A 14630-nucleotide genomic window follows, 5' to 3' on the forward strand; every position below is an offset into this window, starting at 1 on the left:
AATGTTTCTCTCTCCCCCCTCTCCCTTCCTCTCTCTAAAGTCAACAAATATATTCTTGAGTGAGGATAAAAAAAAAAAAAGCTCCAGCAGTTTTCATGTCAACAGGACAGGGATGAGTCAGCCCCCATTCTGAATTCATGACCAAGGTCACTGTTTTGTAGGGCTGGTGTGTCCCATATTCTAATTTACCTTATATCATTGATGCAATTCTCAATTTGGATTTCCAATTTAAAGCGAGACCCTTAAGGTATTTTTCATTACTTTTAAACCCCTTTTAATCATTTTTAATACCCATCAGAAGCTTGAAATTGAAATGCTATGACTAGACAGCCCTGATTTTTCTTCGCTACACTTGCACCATGGACGGTCTCCTCAGACCTGTGCTTTAACTGTAACCAATCATTTTCCCTGTGATATTTATTTTCTTTATTTGAAGCAGTACTATCAAACCACTAACATAGATAAAAGAATATACCCAGAGAGAAAATCTTGGGAGCATTTTTTAAATATCCCTAAGTAAATAAAAGCTCTCCTGACCTCCATTTGGGACCACACAAAGTGGGCAGTGAGAAGGGCAGGCCTTCCCCATGCCTCTCCCCTGATCTGCCACCACAGGGGGCCTCCTCCTCTTGGAGCGGAGAGATGTTCTCCCATTTTCACACACCTGCTTTGTGTCTAGCAGCTTTTTTAGGTGATGCATCAAAATGACTGCCCTACTGCCCCAGTGCTGCGGACGTGGAGCCTTCTGGAGAACACAGATCTGTGCTCCCTCAGTGGCTCCAGCTCCCTGCATCTTCAGTTTCCCAAGGACTGCAAATGAAAGCCAGTTGCCATTATCACAGTGAAGGAAAAAAAGAAAAGGGAATTCTTCAAAGAGGCCACCTGCCCCCGATGGGAATGTGCAGAACAGGAGAGAAGAGACAGGCCCTTGAGATTCAGGGCAAGACCCTCTACCTTTTGATCCTGGGATACGAAACCCCTGCACTTCCCCAGTGTTTTTAGTGCCCTGCACCCTATATGCCCAGCTGCCCACACAGTACAGTAGAGCCCCACAGTACAGGATCCAGGGTGGCAACTGTGGCTGTCCACATTCCAGGCCCCTCTCTGCCGCACTGAGCCTCACTCCACATGAGGCATTGGTAACGTCAGGGTGGTTCTGGAGTCCTCCATTCAAACCAAGTTTGCTCCAGCATGGAATCAGTGTCTGAGCTAAAGCAGCCCCACGGGTCATGGCAGACGCTTCCACGGAGTGCACCACTCCAACGTCATGTGACCCTGGCTGGCTGAGAGAAGATGCTTAGGTCTCCAAATACCGCAAGGCCTGCCTCGGCTGTAGCTGCATCTCCAAAGCACTTCTAAATGAAACAGCCATTTAAACAGAACACAAATTTTAAAGGGAAAATAGGCATCTTTCTGTCATTATAATCAAATTATTCCCTAGGGGTAATTCATCATACCCCAGACTTTTTTTTCACTATTATTAAGTTTTCTAAAAACCTACATTTCTCTTTTAGAAAATCATAAATGATATAAGAAAAGCAAAAATGATTAAAATGGAAATAATTCCTAGATTTGGTCCCAGATCTGATATTCATACCATGGGAGCTTGGGACAAAGCTCTCTGCAAGGATCTTCTTTATAAAGTAAGATGTGGAACAGATTATCTCTAAGGTCCCTCCAGCCCTCATATCACATCTTCTCTGGTTTTGTCCTAATTATCCCTTTCACTGTGTCCTAACTGTGATAGAGCAGAGGTCCCAGCATGAGTCAGAATGCAGATTGCATGTTACAGCGTGGGCACATCTGGCGGATGCCAGGAGGAATGTCATCTCCACTGCGACCATTGGGCTCTGACAACTGCCACAGACACCAGCAGCACACGGACCCCGAGCCAAAGAGAAGGAATGTAGGTGAGGCACAATAGCCAAGAATATTATACCTCAGAGAAATAACACTAATGATATCCACTGGGGACCCTAAGGACTATTGAGGAATTTCAGAAAGGGTAGAATCCTGTAGAGTATATACTGGGGTATTGCTGGGGTACTAATTATCTAAGTAACAAACCATTCCAAACTTAGTGGCATAAAACAACTATCTAGCTTATAAGTTTGGCTGGACACACTGGGGTGTTTTCCTGCTTGAGTCACATGGACTCAATCATGCCGCCGTGGTGAGCTAAGAGGCTCTGCTTTTGTCTATCGGCTGGGCCATGTGCCCTTTCATCATTTTTCAAGACTCTTCTTGAGGCATGCTTGCTAATGCCCAATGGCTAAAGTAAGTCACATGTAAAATCTCAATGAGAAATGAAATTTGTGAGCCTGCAGATCAAAGAGGAATCTGAACACTTTTTTGCAAATTGCCAGCCTCACTTAACCTTTGGGACTCTGTCCAAAGTTATACATGGAAATGCAAATGTGGGGAATTCCTCATGGATGATTTGCTTCTGCATCTCATATTATCCTTGCCCTTCCAAAATCCAACCTCTGAGCTCATGCCTCAGGTAAGTCACTCAATGACACCTTCAAGAAATTCATGAGTAATCACAGTTGATCAGAATTCTTAAATCTCTAAAGTACATGGCTAGGAAATGTATACCACTTCTTCCAAACAGCAATCTGTGTTTGGCAATTAAAGTGAGCATTATAGAGGTTTCATTCAACAATTTCTTACCAATTAACTGTGCACTAAGCACTGTACTAAGGGTTTAGATTTAATAGAGACAGGAAGGAGGGAGGGAAAGAGGGAAGCGAGGGAAGAAATAAGCCTGCCTTCTTATATCTTGTGGCTCAAGGGATGTAAACCAGCAATTTTTGCAAGGAATATAGTTCAAAAACTTCATTTTCAAAATTAAGGTGAATTTTCCATTTTAAACAACCTCCAATGAGTCACTTTTAATTATCATAGAATCTGTCTTCTCTGAAGGTTTAAAAGTGCCTGACTTCCTTCTTCCCATTGTTAAATTGTCACCAAGTTATTTTTAATTCTGACAGTGTCCTCACACTCCTTCTGAGGACATTAATTTCTTTGGGCAGTTGAAAAAAATTCTGAGTCAATTTCCTCTTACACAGAACCAGCCATTCACTTAGCTAATGCTTCAAAGGAGGCTTGCTGCACAGCGCAGAGCTGGAGCCTTGTGAAGAGGGGCTGCAAACATGGGCAGGGTCGTGGCCCCTGATGTTTCTCTTTAAAATCCACCAACGCTGCTCCTCAACAAATCTGAAATGAGCAAAGTCCACTTTGGGCCTCTGATCTGTTAATCTTTTCAAATGCTCTTCTTGGTGTTTCCCTCTTTATTTTAACTACATAAACTGTGAGGATATTTTTGTCGCTGTTTTTTTAATAACAATTCATGGTATTTGTCTCCTTTCAGAGTTTTCATTTTAAATAAGCTACCTTAAAGACCCTCCCCTCTTCTTCTCCCCCTTACACACACCACAACTTTTAAAATTCATGAGAGATTAACTCTATTGATGTCATTTTAGATAATAAGGTAAGAGAAAGATTTTGGTAAAGCCTGCCTACTCTCAAGACAGATCCCATCAATTCAAAAGCCAATGAGTTTTTGAGCAGATAAATTTTACCTACTTTTCTAATCAGTTTTCAATTTCTACCTTTTTCCGGAGAAGACATACAGATGGCCAAAAGGTATATGAAAAGGTGCTCAACATCACTAATCATCAGGGAAATGCAAATCAAAACCACAATGAGATATCATCTCACACCGGATAGAATGGCCATTATCAAAAGGACAAAAAATAACTAGTGTTGGCGAGGCTGTGGAGAAAAGGGAACCCTGAGCACTGTTGGTGGGAATGTAAATTGGTGCAGCCACTATGGAAAACAGTGTGGAGGTTCCTCAACAATTTATAAATAGAACTACCATATGATCCAGCAATTCCAATTCTGAGTTTTTACTCGAAGGAAACTAAAACACCAGTCGAAAAGACATATGCACTGCAGCATTATTTGCAATAGCCAAGACATGGAAGCAACCTAAGTGTCTGTAGACAGATGAACAAAAAAACAAAATGTGGTGCTTGTGTGTGTGTGATGGAATATTATTCAGCCACAAAAAAGAGAAGAAAACCTTGCCATTTGCAATCACGTGGATGGACTTTGAGGATATTATGCTAAGAGAAATAAGTCAGAGAAAGACAACTATCATATACTCTCACTAATATGTGGAATCTAAAACAAAAGCACACACACAACAAAACAAACAACCAGAGAACTCAAAGTCATAGATACAAAGAACAGATTGTGATTGCCAGAGGCACAGGGTGCGGGGTGGGAAAATGGGTGAAGGGGATCAAAGATACAAACTTTCAGTTATAAAATAAATGTCCTGAGATTAATGAAGAGCATGGTGACTACAGTTAATAATATTGTATATTTCAAAGTTGCTAAGAAAGTAAATCTTAAAAGTTCTCATTAAAAGAAAAGTGTGTAACAGTGGTTACAGATGTTAACTAGACTTATTGTATTGATTATTTTGCAATTTGTACAAATATTGACTCATTATATTGTACACCTGAAACTAATAAAATATTATGTCAATTATAGCTCAATAAAATGTCCTTTCTAAGATCCTCACAGAAAACAAAAATCAATGAGAATTTTTTTTTTAAATAGAAAGATAACTTTTCATTTTAAAAGAATAAATAGGGGCAATAAGAAGAAGCCTCAATAAATTTCCTGCAAAATCCTGAAAGTTGCAGATATTATCCTATCTTGAGAAATTTGAAACAAAAACAATGCCCACTTACCACTAGGACATATTCAAACGAAACCCCATGCTATAGAGTGCAAAGTAGGGGAACTATATTTTTTCTACTGATATGAGTGTGTCAAAGGAAATTTACCCACAAAATATGAGTTTGGATTGCATTGTAAGTGATTTAGAATCACAGGGTATATTGATAGATGTGTGAACTTAGATTTGTAAAGGAGTTAGGTCCTTAGGATATATAAGTAAAATAAGTGATTTGAAACCACAGGTTGGATCATTGTGCACTGAGTTGTTATGACTTCAAATCCATGTTTGGAAAGCTTGTTTAGAACAGAGTTGCTTATGGTTTGAATTTGTTTTGATGGAATTCTTTGGAAGCTGGAATGTTAGCACTTTCTTACCTAACTCTTGTACCTGAAGTGGAAAGGACCATTATGTCACTGACACCATAGCAACTGCAGTGCTGTCCATCATGTGATGGACTTTTAAACTGTAAAAACCAAGAGGTTTAAACAGCAACTTCAGAGTGTTCGGTCTGGGCAAGGCTACTCCTTGCTGACTTAAATAGCTCTGCCAAGATCTTCAGACATTTATGCCTGCTGTGGCCAAGTTACCCTTGGTAGGCAGTCGTATTAAACCATGTGGCAGTCTCTGGAAGAGAAGACATCTGTTCTTGCCTTGATGAGGCCACGCCTCATAGGGAGTAGCACAAGCTGTGTAATGGCCCCTGGAATAATAACCTTAAGGGCAGTCTGCCTTGCCTGCCAACATGGGTGCCACTGCCCACTAGCTACTTGCCCCAGCAGTGAGGGACCTAAGCCAGCAGCTGATAGTTGGAAGGACTGACTCTACTGAGAACCAACTAAACTTGGACCTTATTTCTTTCATCTCCCCTTTGCCTGGAATCATAGCGTAATTAACCTAACATTGGCTCAGGCTATATTATTCCTTTATTGGCTTATTAAGAGACATTATCCTGTACACTACTGGCTTATGAAATATTATTATGAATTATAATTTACACAGTGAACCTATGTTAAATAAATTATGGGCAAAGACAATCTCAGTCCCTGAGCATAATTTTGCCATGAATAAAACAATATGTAACTGAGCTGGCAATAGCTTCACCATCAACAAGCTTGGCTGTGCAGCCTTCCATGCCACCTCCAGGTAGGCTATATAAACTCCTACATTTTGGAATAGTCCACAGGTATGAGAAGAAAGGCAAGGAGTTCATCTATGGGCTTTTCCTCTCTGATCCCTCTGTGATCAAGGTCCATTCATTATGCATTAAATCCCCCAAACTCTAGATTGTTACCTGGCCCCTCCAGCATCACAGGGGAAGGCAGAGGCTCTAAAATGTCTCCTGGTCTGTGTGTGCTGTGTGTGGGTACCCTGAAATGTATGCCAGCAGAAGCGACAGCAGCCTGGCCTTTCACCTACAGGAGCAGCATGAAGGGACAGTCGGGAGCTCTGGCTGGGAATCTGAGGCCCGGGACGAGAGGCCCTGCTGACCTGGAATGTGAATCAATAGGGTCTGGTATGACTGCAGACCGTTATGTAGCCATAAAATTTTTATGTGGCCATAAATTTTCTGTGAAATCCTTATTTTTTCTATATCTTATAAAAAGAGTTGACTTTCTGCCCAAGACTGTCTTCTAAAAGGAACAAAATCTTTCATGTAATATTCAGAAGTTAATTTAATAGTTATCTTCCAAGGATGACTGACCTTGAAGCTAAGTACAATTGTTATGGCAAATACATTCATTAGAATATTTCACATTAATTTTGGGTGGTTTTTTTTCACTTAACCTTATAAACAACTTCACCAATAGGAGGTTAAATTGAGGGTGATTCCCAGAGTTGTCCACAGATTAGAATCATCTGGAGACCTTTTAAAGCTGTAAGAGCACAGGCCACACCATAAACCAATTAATTCACAACGGGGTTTTGGGGTGTAGACAGGAATCTGTTTCTTTCCTTCTTTTTAAGCTTTCCAGGTTCCAAGCTGTGGACAAGTTTAGAAACCCTGCTGAAGGCTCTACCCAACAAGTGCCTCACTTATACCTGGTTACATGTCATTTTGCAGCATGCTCACTGACTATGGGTTTAAAACTTAATCACTTCAAAGCCCAATAAAGCTGCCATGATAAGCTAGCCTAGTACGCCTTGTAGGGTGACCAACTTTCCAACTGGCCTGGGGATGAGTGGTTTCCTGGGACACAAGAATTTCAGTGCAAAAACCGTGTTGGTCTGAGCCAAACTGGACAGGTGGTGACCCTAGCATTTGCCTTATCTCCCTCTGCTAGACTGGTCCTGTTCTAGTGAGCTTTGTTTCTGTAACACAGTTTCATTGTTACCACCTGAATTTCCTCAAAATTAATGACCTATGCCAGTGCAGCCTCTAGTGTGTTCCAAGGACCTGCCCCATTAGCATCACCTGGACACTCCTTAGAAATGGAAATTCTGATGCTGAGTCAGAATCTCTGGGAGTAGGGCCCAGGAAACTGTGTTTTGAAAAGCGTGACTTTGAGAAGCACTGGTCTGGCCTGCCATGCTCCCTCTTCATCTATCGCCACAATCCCACATAAGACAAAATAAGATTTCTGATTTGCAATAAAGGTAGGAAAGAACAAAGCAGGAAGATTCAATCAATGCTAATTGGCCAGAGATGCCTGACAAAAAGCAGCCAGCATCTTCAGACACATACATGATAATCATCATTTTTGGCTTAGTTTTGATCAGTCATTTTGAGAAAATGTATAAAAAAATTTTATATCCACAATCGAGGCCGGAGTCCGGAGTGTACTGAGCACAGCTGTCTGCAGTTGGCAAGGCCTGTCTCCTTCCATAATACAGCAAAGCTGCCAATACAAGTCAGGCGGCGAATTTTTCTTCAATCAGAAAGGAAAAGCATCTCTCCCTTAAAGGTAAGTAGAAAATCAAGATTTGCCTGTGACTGGATGCTTGGTTTTACAATTTGAGTTTATAGTAAAAATCATTGAGGTTTCAGTAAGTTAGAAATTATGCTCTGTTGAACTAGCTTGGGCTGAAGTTTACCCAGAGGTAATGAAAAGTTCTGCCAAGCAAATTAATACCTAAAAATTCAACCACCTTAAAATGAAACAAGTTTTTTTTAAGGACTTGCCTATTTATACTAAACTGATGTTAACAAGTACACGAGTCTTATACATACATGAAGAAGAAACTCTCATGCAAACACTTTGTTGGTACTATCCCTGCATGAACTGAAAGTAAAATAAAGGTATTTAAAACATACACCCTGTAATTTAGGCTTTTTATGAATTCAGACTAGTCTCCCTACATACAAAATAAAAAATTTTGTAGGATTTCTTTACCAGTCAAGTCAATTAGCATATACAGTAACTTAATCCCTAATCCACTGATACAAATGGGATTTCAAAAGCCCTTTTCAAAACTCACCTTTTTTTAAAATAAATGTTTTTTATTTCTCATGTGTTTCAAAAACTTCATTTTAAATTAACAAAGACAAAAACAAAACAGTTTACCAGTTTTCCCTCTACATAAAATAACATAAACAACCAAAGTTACTGTGGTGATGGTTAAGAGACTTATGGGAGGAAGTTGCTCTTCTGAGATTTCTGAACTGCTGCAGTCAAAACGCTCCTGCTGCTGCACTGCAGGTCTGGCAGGGGCATCCGAGCTGCCCCACCCACTCATTCTGCTATAATCATGCCCTCCACAAAAAATAAAAATACAGGATTAGATTGGAAAAGCACATGTCTTCATCCCCGGCCAGTGTGGCTCAGTTGGTTGGGTGTTATCTCTTGGACCAAGAGGTCACCAGTAGGATGGTCTGATTCCTGGTCAGGGCACATGCCTGGCTTGTGGACTTGATCCCCAGTAGGGGGTTGCAGGAGGCAGCCTATCGATGTTTTCCTCTCTCATTGTTGTTTCTCTTTCTCCCTCTCCCTTTCCCTCCCTCTAAAATCAATAAAAACATATTTTTTAAAAAACTTAAAAAAAGAAAAGCAATGTATTCGGCAACAAACTCACTTTCCCATGTTATAATCACATGACAAATAAGTCTGTGAGCTTTACTTTGCCTAAATAATTTTTTTAAAAAATATATAAATACTCCTTATGTAAATAACTGTAAGCAGGTTTTTAACCACTGATGTATTCTGTATCAGACGACTTCTAAGCATTTCATACATGACCAACTGCTTTTAAAAGAGCTCTGAGAAAGTGTAAATAAGTCATTCCATTTTTAAGGAGGCTAATGTGACTTCTATATTCTCTCCCCACTCAGGTGGAACATTCGACAGCACTGCTCCCTGAACAAGCCTGGTGAAACTGAGGAATGAAAAGATTCTTCTGCCACATCCTCCACTTCCCTTTTGCACAAGCATAGTTTACTAGCCTAGCGTCTCTCTCTCTAATCCCGTCCCTCTGGGAACCACCTTGTCCCTCACTTGGCCTTTGCTTAATGGCCAGTACCAAGAAGGAGTCCCGGAGGTCAGAACAGTTGCACAAAGCCACCTGAAAGGAATGTGTGGTCAGTTCAAGTCCACAGAGAATAAAGGTCCCAATAGGGAAGCTAAACTTGGCCATCAAACCCAAGGGAATAAACTTTGAATCAAAACTAAACCCAAGCCCAATAAGGGTGGTGAACTGAACTAACCCCTGAATAAGAGCAATAGAAGGACAACGGAAGAGGCTGGAAGACAGGCCATGGCACTGTCCCGAAACAAGGCAGTTTGCCTTATTTAGAAGCATCTGCTCAATGGAATCTTAGATTTCATCCATAAAATAAGAGTAGTAATTGCTACCTATTTCATAAAGCTATTATGAAAATCACATTAAATAATTTGAAGTGAACATGATTTATACTATGTAAATGTATGTGCAATTACAAAGACATAACCATACTATGTTCACTGGGTGGGAAGGCCTTGGGGTCAGGGCCTGCAGCAGGCAAGATCCCATTTACAGGTATATTATAATTGTCTATTTATCTGCCTCCCTAACTAGACTATGATTTCCTTGAAAGCAAGGGCCATGTCTTAGTCATCACTGTCTCTATTTGCATGGTAAGAGGTTCAGTCACTGTTTATGGACTGTTGAAGGAATAAATCCTGAGTCCTCACTGTTATTCAGACTCCTGCCTGGCCACAAATTATGTGCAGGAATGTGACGCGGAGTGATGTGGGAGGTGAAACAGCAAATGCCTGTGTGCCCAAGAACAGTTCCCCATCTTCCAAAGAGGACTCCGACCTACTGCCAGAGAGCACTGGCTCCTCTGGATAAGGGGCCTAAGGGGCCTAAATTCTCAAATTAGAAGCATTCCTTAAAGCCAGTCAACAAGGGAGGAATTGACAATTAAATGCCTTGGAAGTTAATAACACCTAAACTTTACTGTGTCTTTATCCTACACCAGGCACCGTGCTAAGAAGCTTCACATTATCTTATTTAAAATGCACAACAATATAAGCAGGTTTTGTTACTATTCGCATTCACAGATAAAGAAATTGAGTCTCTGAGAGAGGTTAGGTAACCTCACCAAGCTGTATGTGGTAGAGTTAGAATTGAACTCGAGGTCTCTTTCATTCTAAAGCCTGTATTCTTAAGTAATATTGTACCCAGCTTTCTAAGAGAGGTCCTTGTGCATTTATCATTAGTAAGAATAGGACGGTCTCATCTTCATCATCTTAAGGTCAAGTGAAAAAAAAAAGAGAGTTCTTCCTTTCCCTCCCTCTCTTCCATTCCCAATCTCTGCACACACACCTTAAGCCAGTCACTGTGCTGGCTCTAGAGATGCAATAGGGAGACAGGTAAAAAGTTGTGACCCGCAATCAGAGGGTGGTGGCTGGGGAACCAGATGTCAGCAGGTGATGAAATGTGGTGACACGAAAGGACCTTGTTAGACCCAAATGTAGGAGGGCAGGACCAGCATCCTGGGGCCTGGCACCAGGAGGTACTATGAAGGAGGTGGTGCACAGGCCTAGCAGACTGATGAGGTGGGATGCCTGGCATAGGAAGACCTCAGCAACCACTTCCTAAATGAGATGTCACAACAAACAGTGCAGCCTGAGGTCTTGTGGGGCTGGGGGTGATAGAAATGTTGTAGCAGGTCCTAAGTTAGTTGCCTGGAGATGACCAAATATGCCTGCAACTCACTGCCCTTTAAACCAAACCTTGTGGCTCCATCTGTACAAACTGCCTTGGATACTCTCATTCAGCACTTCGGTCCTCACGCCTCTTTCTGATTTCACTCTATCCCAGCACCTACAGTCTTAGAGTTCCCATGTTTATGTCTCTTGCCCCAAATTCTCCCTCAAGCTTCAGACTCACAGCCCGCTCCCTACCCAACATTTTTACTTGGCTGTCTAATAGCATTCCAAATTAATAAATCTAAATTATGATTTTCTTCTCTTCCCTTTCTTCTTCTCTGAAGCAGCCTGAATATCCTCAGAGTCAAATCAAAATCCAGGAGTCACCTTTTATTCCTCTCTTTCCCTTATGGACCACTATATATAATCCATCAATGCTTCCTGTCCATTCTACCCCCAAAATATGTCCTGAATCCACCCACTTGTCTTCCAAGCCATCCTCACCCCCCAACCCACCAGAGGGCTGCCGCGGGCTACTGAGCCCTTTGTGCATATCTGAGAAGGCGCCCTTCCTCCAGGCCTTCAGAGCTCAGCACCAGGATGTTTGCTGACAAGCAGAGCATGGGCTGGATTTCAACCTCCACTTCACCTCCAGGCTGGAGCCCTGTGCAGTAAATAACCTGCAGAAACACAGTCACACTCCTGCCACCATTTTTTCTGCACTACTGCAGTGGCCTCTTGAGTGCCCTTCCCATAGTCTACTCACGTAGCATCCAGAGCGGCCCTTTGAATTCTTAAACCCAATCACTTCACTTCCCAGTTTAAAACCCTTGATTCTTACCTTGACCTACAAGGCCCTGAATGATCTGGTCCCCATTTACCTCTCTGACCTGCTGGCCCACCCTTACTCTGACCACTTTTCTGTTCCTTAGACATATAAACCATCAAGCTCCATTCCCTCTGGCTGAGGTATCTTCTTTCCTACCTTCCAGTTTGAACACAGCATGTAGAACAGGGTTAGCCTTAATATTTAGTTCATATTATACTCTCACTTTTAGTCCATGTGTACCTTATCACATTTCATTATTTAACAATTATTTTTAATGAAATAAGCATTCCTGGCCCTACAGGCAAAACACAGCTGGAACTTTGCCACTGACTTTCTTCTAACCATATGGTCCCCTGCTGCTCCCCATCTAAGGTAACCATAAATCAAATCTCACTTCTCATTCTCTTGATTTTCTATTTATATAATGGTATTGTATGTATGTGTGCTCCTACATAATTGAAAGGGGTGGTTACTTTAGTAGTTTTTAGCATTATAAAAGATAATCATGCTATATAATCTTTTGGACGATTTTCATTTGTTATTATATTGCTAAAATCCAATTATATTATGTGTCACTTAGTTTATTCATTTTTCTTGCTGTGTAATATTCCTTTGTGTGATGATATGGCAGTATTCATCTACTCACCAGTGCGGGCATTGGAGTTCTTTCCAGTTTTTCATATTGGGAACCAGGCTGTTAAGAATATTTATGTGCATGTCTCCTGTTGAACATGTACAAGAATTTCTACTGGTATAAATCTAGAATGAAGTTGAACTATTAGGTCACAAGTGTACAAATGTTCAAATATAACGCCAAATTGTTTTCTAGTCATTGTACCAGTTCATACTCCCACCAGCAACATCGGAAGGTCCTGTGGATCCACATCCTCTTCAATCACTTCAAAGTGACAAACTTTTTTAATTCAGTGGCCAACCAAATCAGTGTAAAAGGACATATCAATGTGGCCTTGATTCGTATTGTATAATTACTAAAGACAATTACTATCACTTCATATGTTCACTAGTTATTTGTATTTCATCTTCTGAATACTTCAAGGTCTCGATCTGAATATTCCCAACACAAAGAGAACTCTGATCACTCACCCTGTGAAAGCAGCCACTCTCTAGCGCATCACTGTTTTCTTTGTGGCATCTACCACTACCTGAAATTACCTAGTTTGTTTGCTTATATATTGTCCATCTCCCTCAACTAAAACATAAGCTCCAAGCATCTTGGTTGCCTTTTTCACTCCTCTATCACCAGTGTCTAGAACAGTGCTGAGCACAGAGCGGATAGCTGAATGTACGATGACACAGACTAGACTAAAAGTTGTGTTCTAGAATGTGAGTTTCAGTCTCAGCTCCCCCACTTACTAGCTATGTTATCATGAACAAATTACTTAAATCATCTGTTCCTGAGTTGCCCCAGGTATAAAACAAGAGATAATAATATTCCTTATTTCATGGGGTTGTTATGAGTTTTAAATAAGTTAATACTTGTAAAGTTCTTAGAACAATCCAAAAAGTACTCTATATATGCAATATGTGATTTTTGTTATTACTACTCCATGGCTTGAGCGTACAAGGCACTAAAGCAGCCTGGACAGAATGAGATCCCTCTTCTCCCACAGGCTCTACACCCCCCTCCTCTCATTCCCACAGTCTAGAGAAAAGTAGAGGGGCACTTGGAGAAAACTTGGGGGGCAGTTCAAGAGAATAGCCTGGTCATTCCACACAAGAAAAAGTTAAGTAACAGCACAGAGCATGTGCTCGATAACGCCTGATGAACAAATGATTCATATACCATCTACCCATGCACCCTATGTCCCCAGCGTTATATTACAAACGAGGTCATGACATTCTCCCCTCTCTCCCTTTATTCCAGTTCATATTTTCAAAGACAGGAAAGAGGAGTTAGAATGGTGGAAAGCAAAGAAATATAAGCAGGCTGGATAAGGAAAGGGGAACAGAGAACTGAGACAAGGAAGCAGGGATGAAAGATGGGGGTGGGGGAGATGGGAATTTTCAGATCGTACTGTGGCATTGGCCTCTAGTGTAGAACATTAAAATGCTGAAAATAAGAACATAAGGGAGTCCCTCCACCATCCACTCATCCCCGGGGGAATTTCCTTTTTAAGGTATAAATAGAGGCAGGGGAAAAAATAGTCCAGAAAGAGGGGTGGAGAAGGGACCAGAGGCCCAAGGAGGGGAATGAGGGAAGGGGAAGCCCAAGGCAAACTTCACTTCACCATTTTGCCTTGGGGAGGATGGCCCCCGTTAAATCTGTAGCCCCCAGTCAATGTCACCTTAGCGGTGAGCTTACCTTGTCCTGCAACCAGGAGCCCCGCTCCATTTGGAACCTTCCTTGCCCCAAAGTGGGAAATGCGGCCTTGGCTAAACGCACCAGGAAGAAAAGCCGAAGTGAGATCCCACTGAGAATTCCAGCAGGTTCCCTGGGAGAAACTGTTTCCATTTGAGAAGGATCAGGAGTCCTGGCCGCGGACCAGCTGCCTCTCTGGTGTCAGATTCCGTGACCGCTCTAAGCCCGGGAGCGCGCGTGTCCCTCGCTCCCTCCCCCGGGGCTCCGGGAGTCCCAGGGCGGGTCCGGGCGGGGGCGCAGCGGGGCCTGCAGGTCCCCGCCGCCCACCAGTGCCTGGCTGGTCGGGATCCACCTTTGAAGAACCGAACTCCTACTTGCCTGTCCCTGCTTCAGCATCCACAGTGCAAAATACCGAAGCTGGTGACAGCATGCCCTGCCGGGACTGGGGACACCCTCCTCCTCCAGTCCTTGGCTGGCAGGGACGAGCGGGGCTGGTGGGAGCTCGGAATGCTCAGGGTATTGCAGACTAGCGGCCACCGAGGCGTATGCATGCTCCCAAAATAACACACGCGCGCGCGCGCACACACACACACGTTTCCCCTTGATCGACCCTCCAGAGGCGAGGGACTGTCCTTAAGCTGAGTAAAGCAGCAC

General features: G+C 42.2%; 1 protein-coding gene across 1 annotated transcript in view; it reads right to left on the bottom strand.

Moving 5' to 3' along the window:
• KCNN2 (potassium calcium-activated channel subfamily N member 2) overlaps positions 1-14175 on the bottom strand; it is a 316290-nt gene extending 302115 nt beyond the window's left edge. Inside the window, exon 1 of the mRNA XM_081133858.1 lies at positions 13980-14175. The gene's annotated coding sequence lies outside the window, so the exon portion shown is untranslated. The remainder of the gene's footprint in view (positions 1-13979) is intronic.
• Between the last annotated feature and the right edge of the window lie 455 nt (positions 14176-14630).

The sequence above is a fragment of the Miniopterus schreibersii genome, assembly GCF_964146895.1.
Source record: "Miniopterus schreibersii genome assembly, chromosome: 3".
In the NCBI taxonomy this organism is placed as follows: Eukaryota; Metazoa; Chordata; class Mammalia; order Chiroptera; family Miniopteridae; genus Miniopterus; species Miniopterus schreibersii.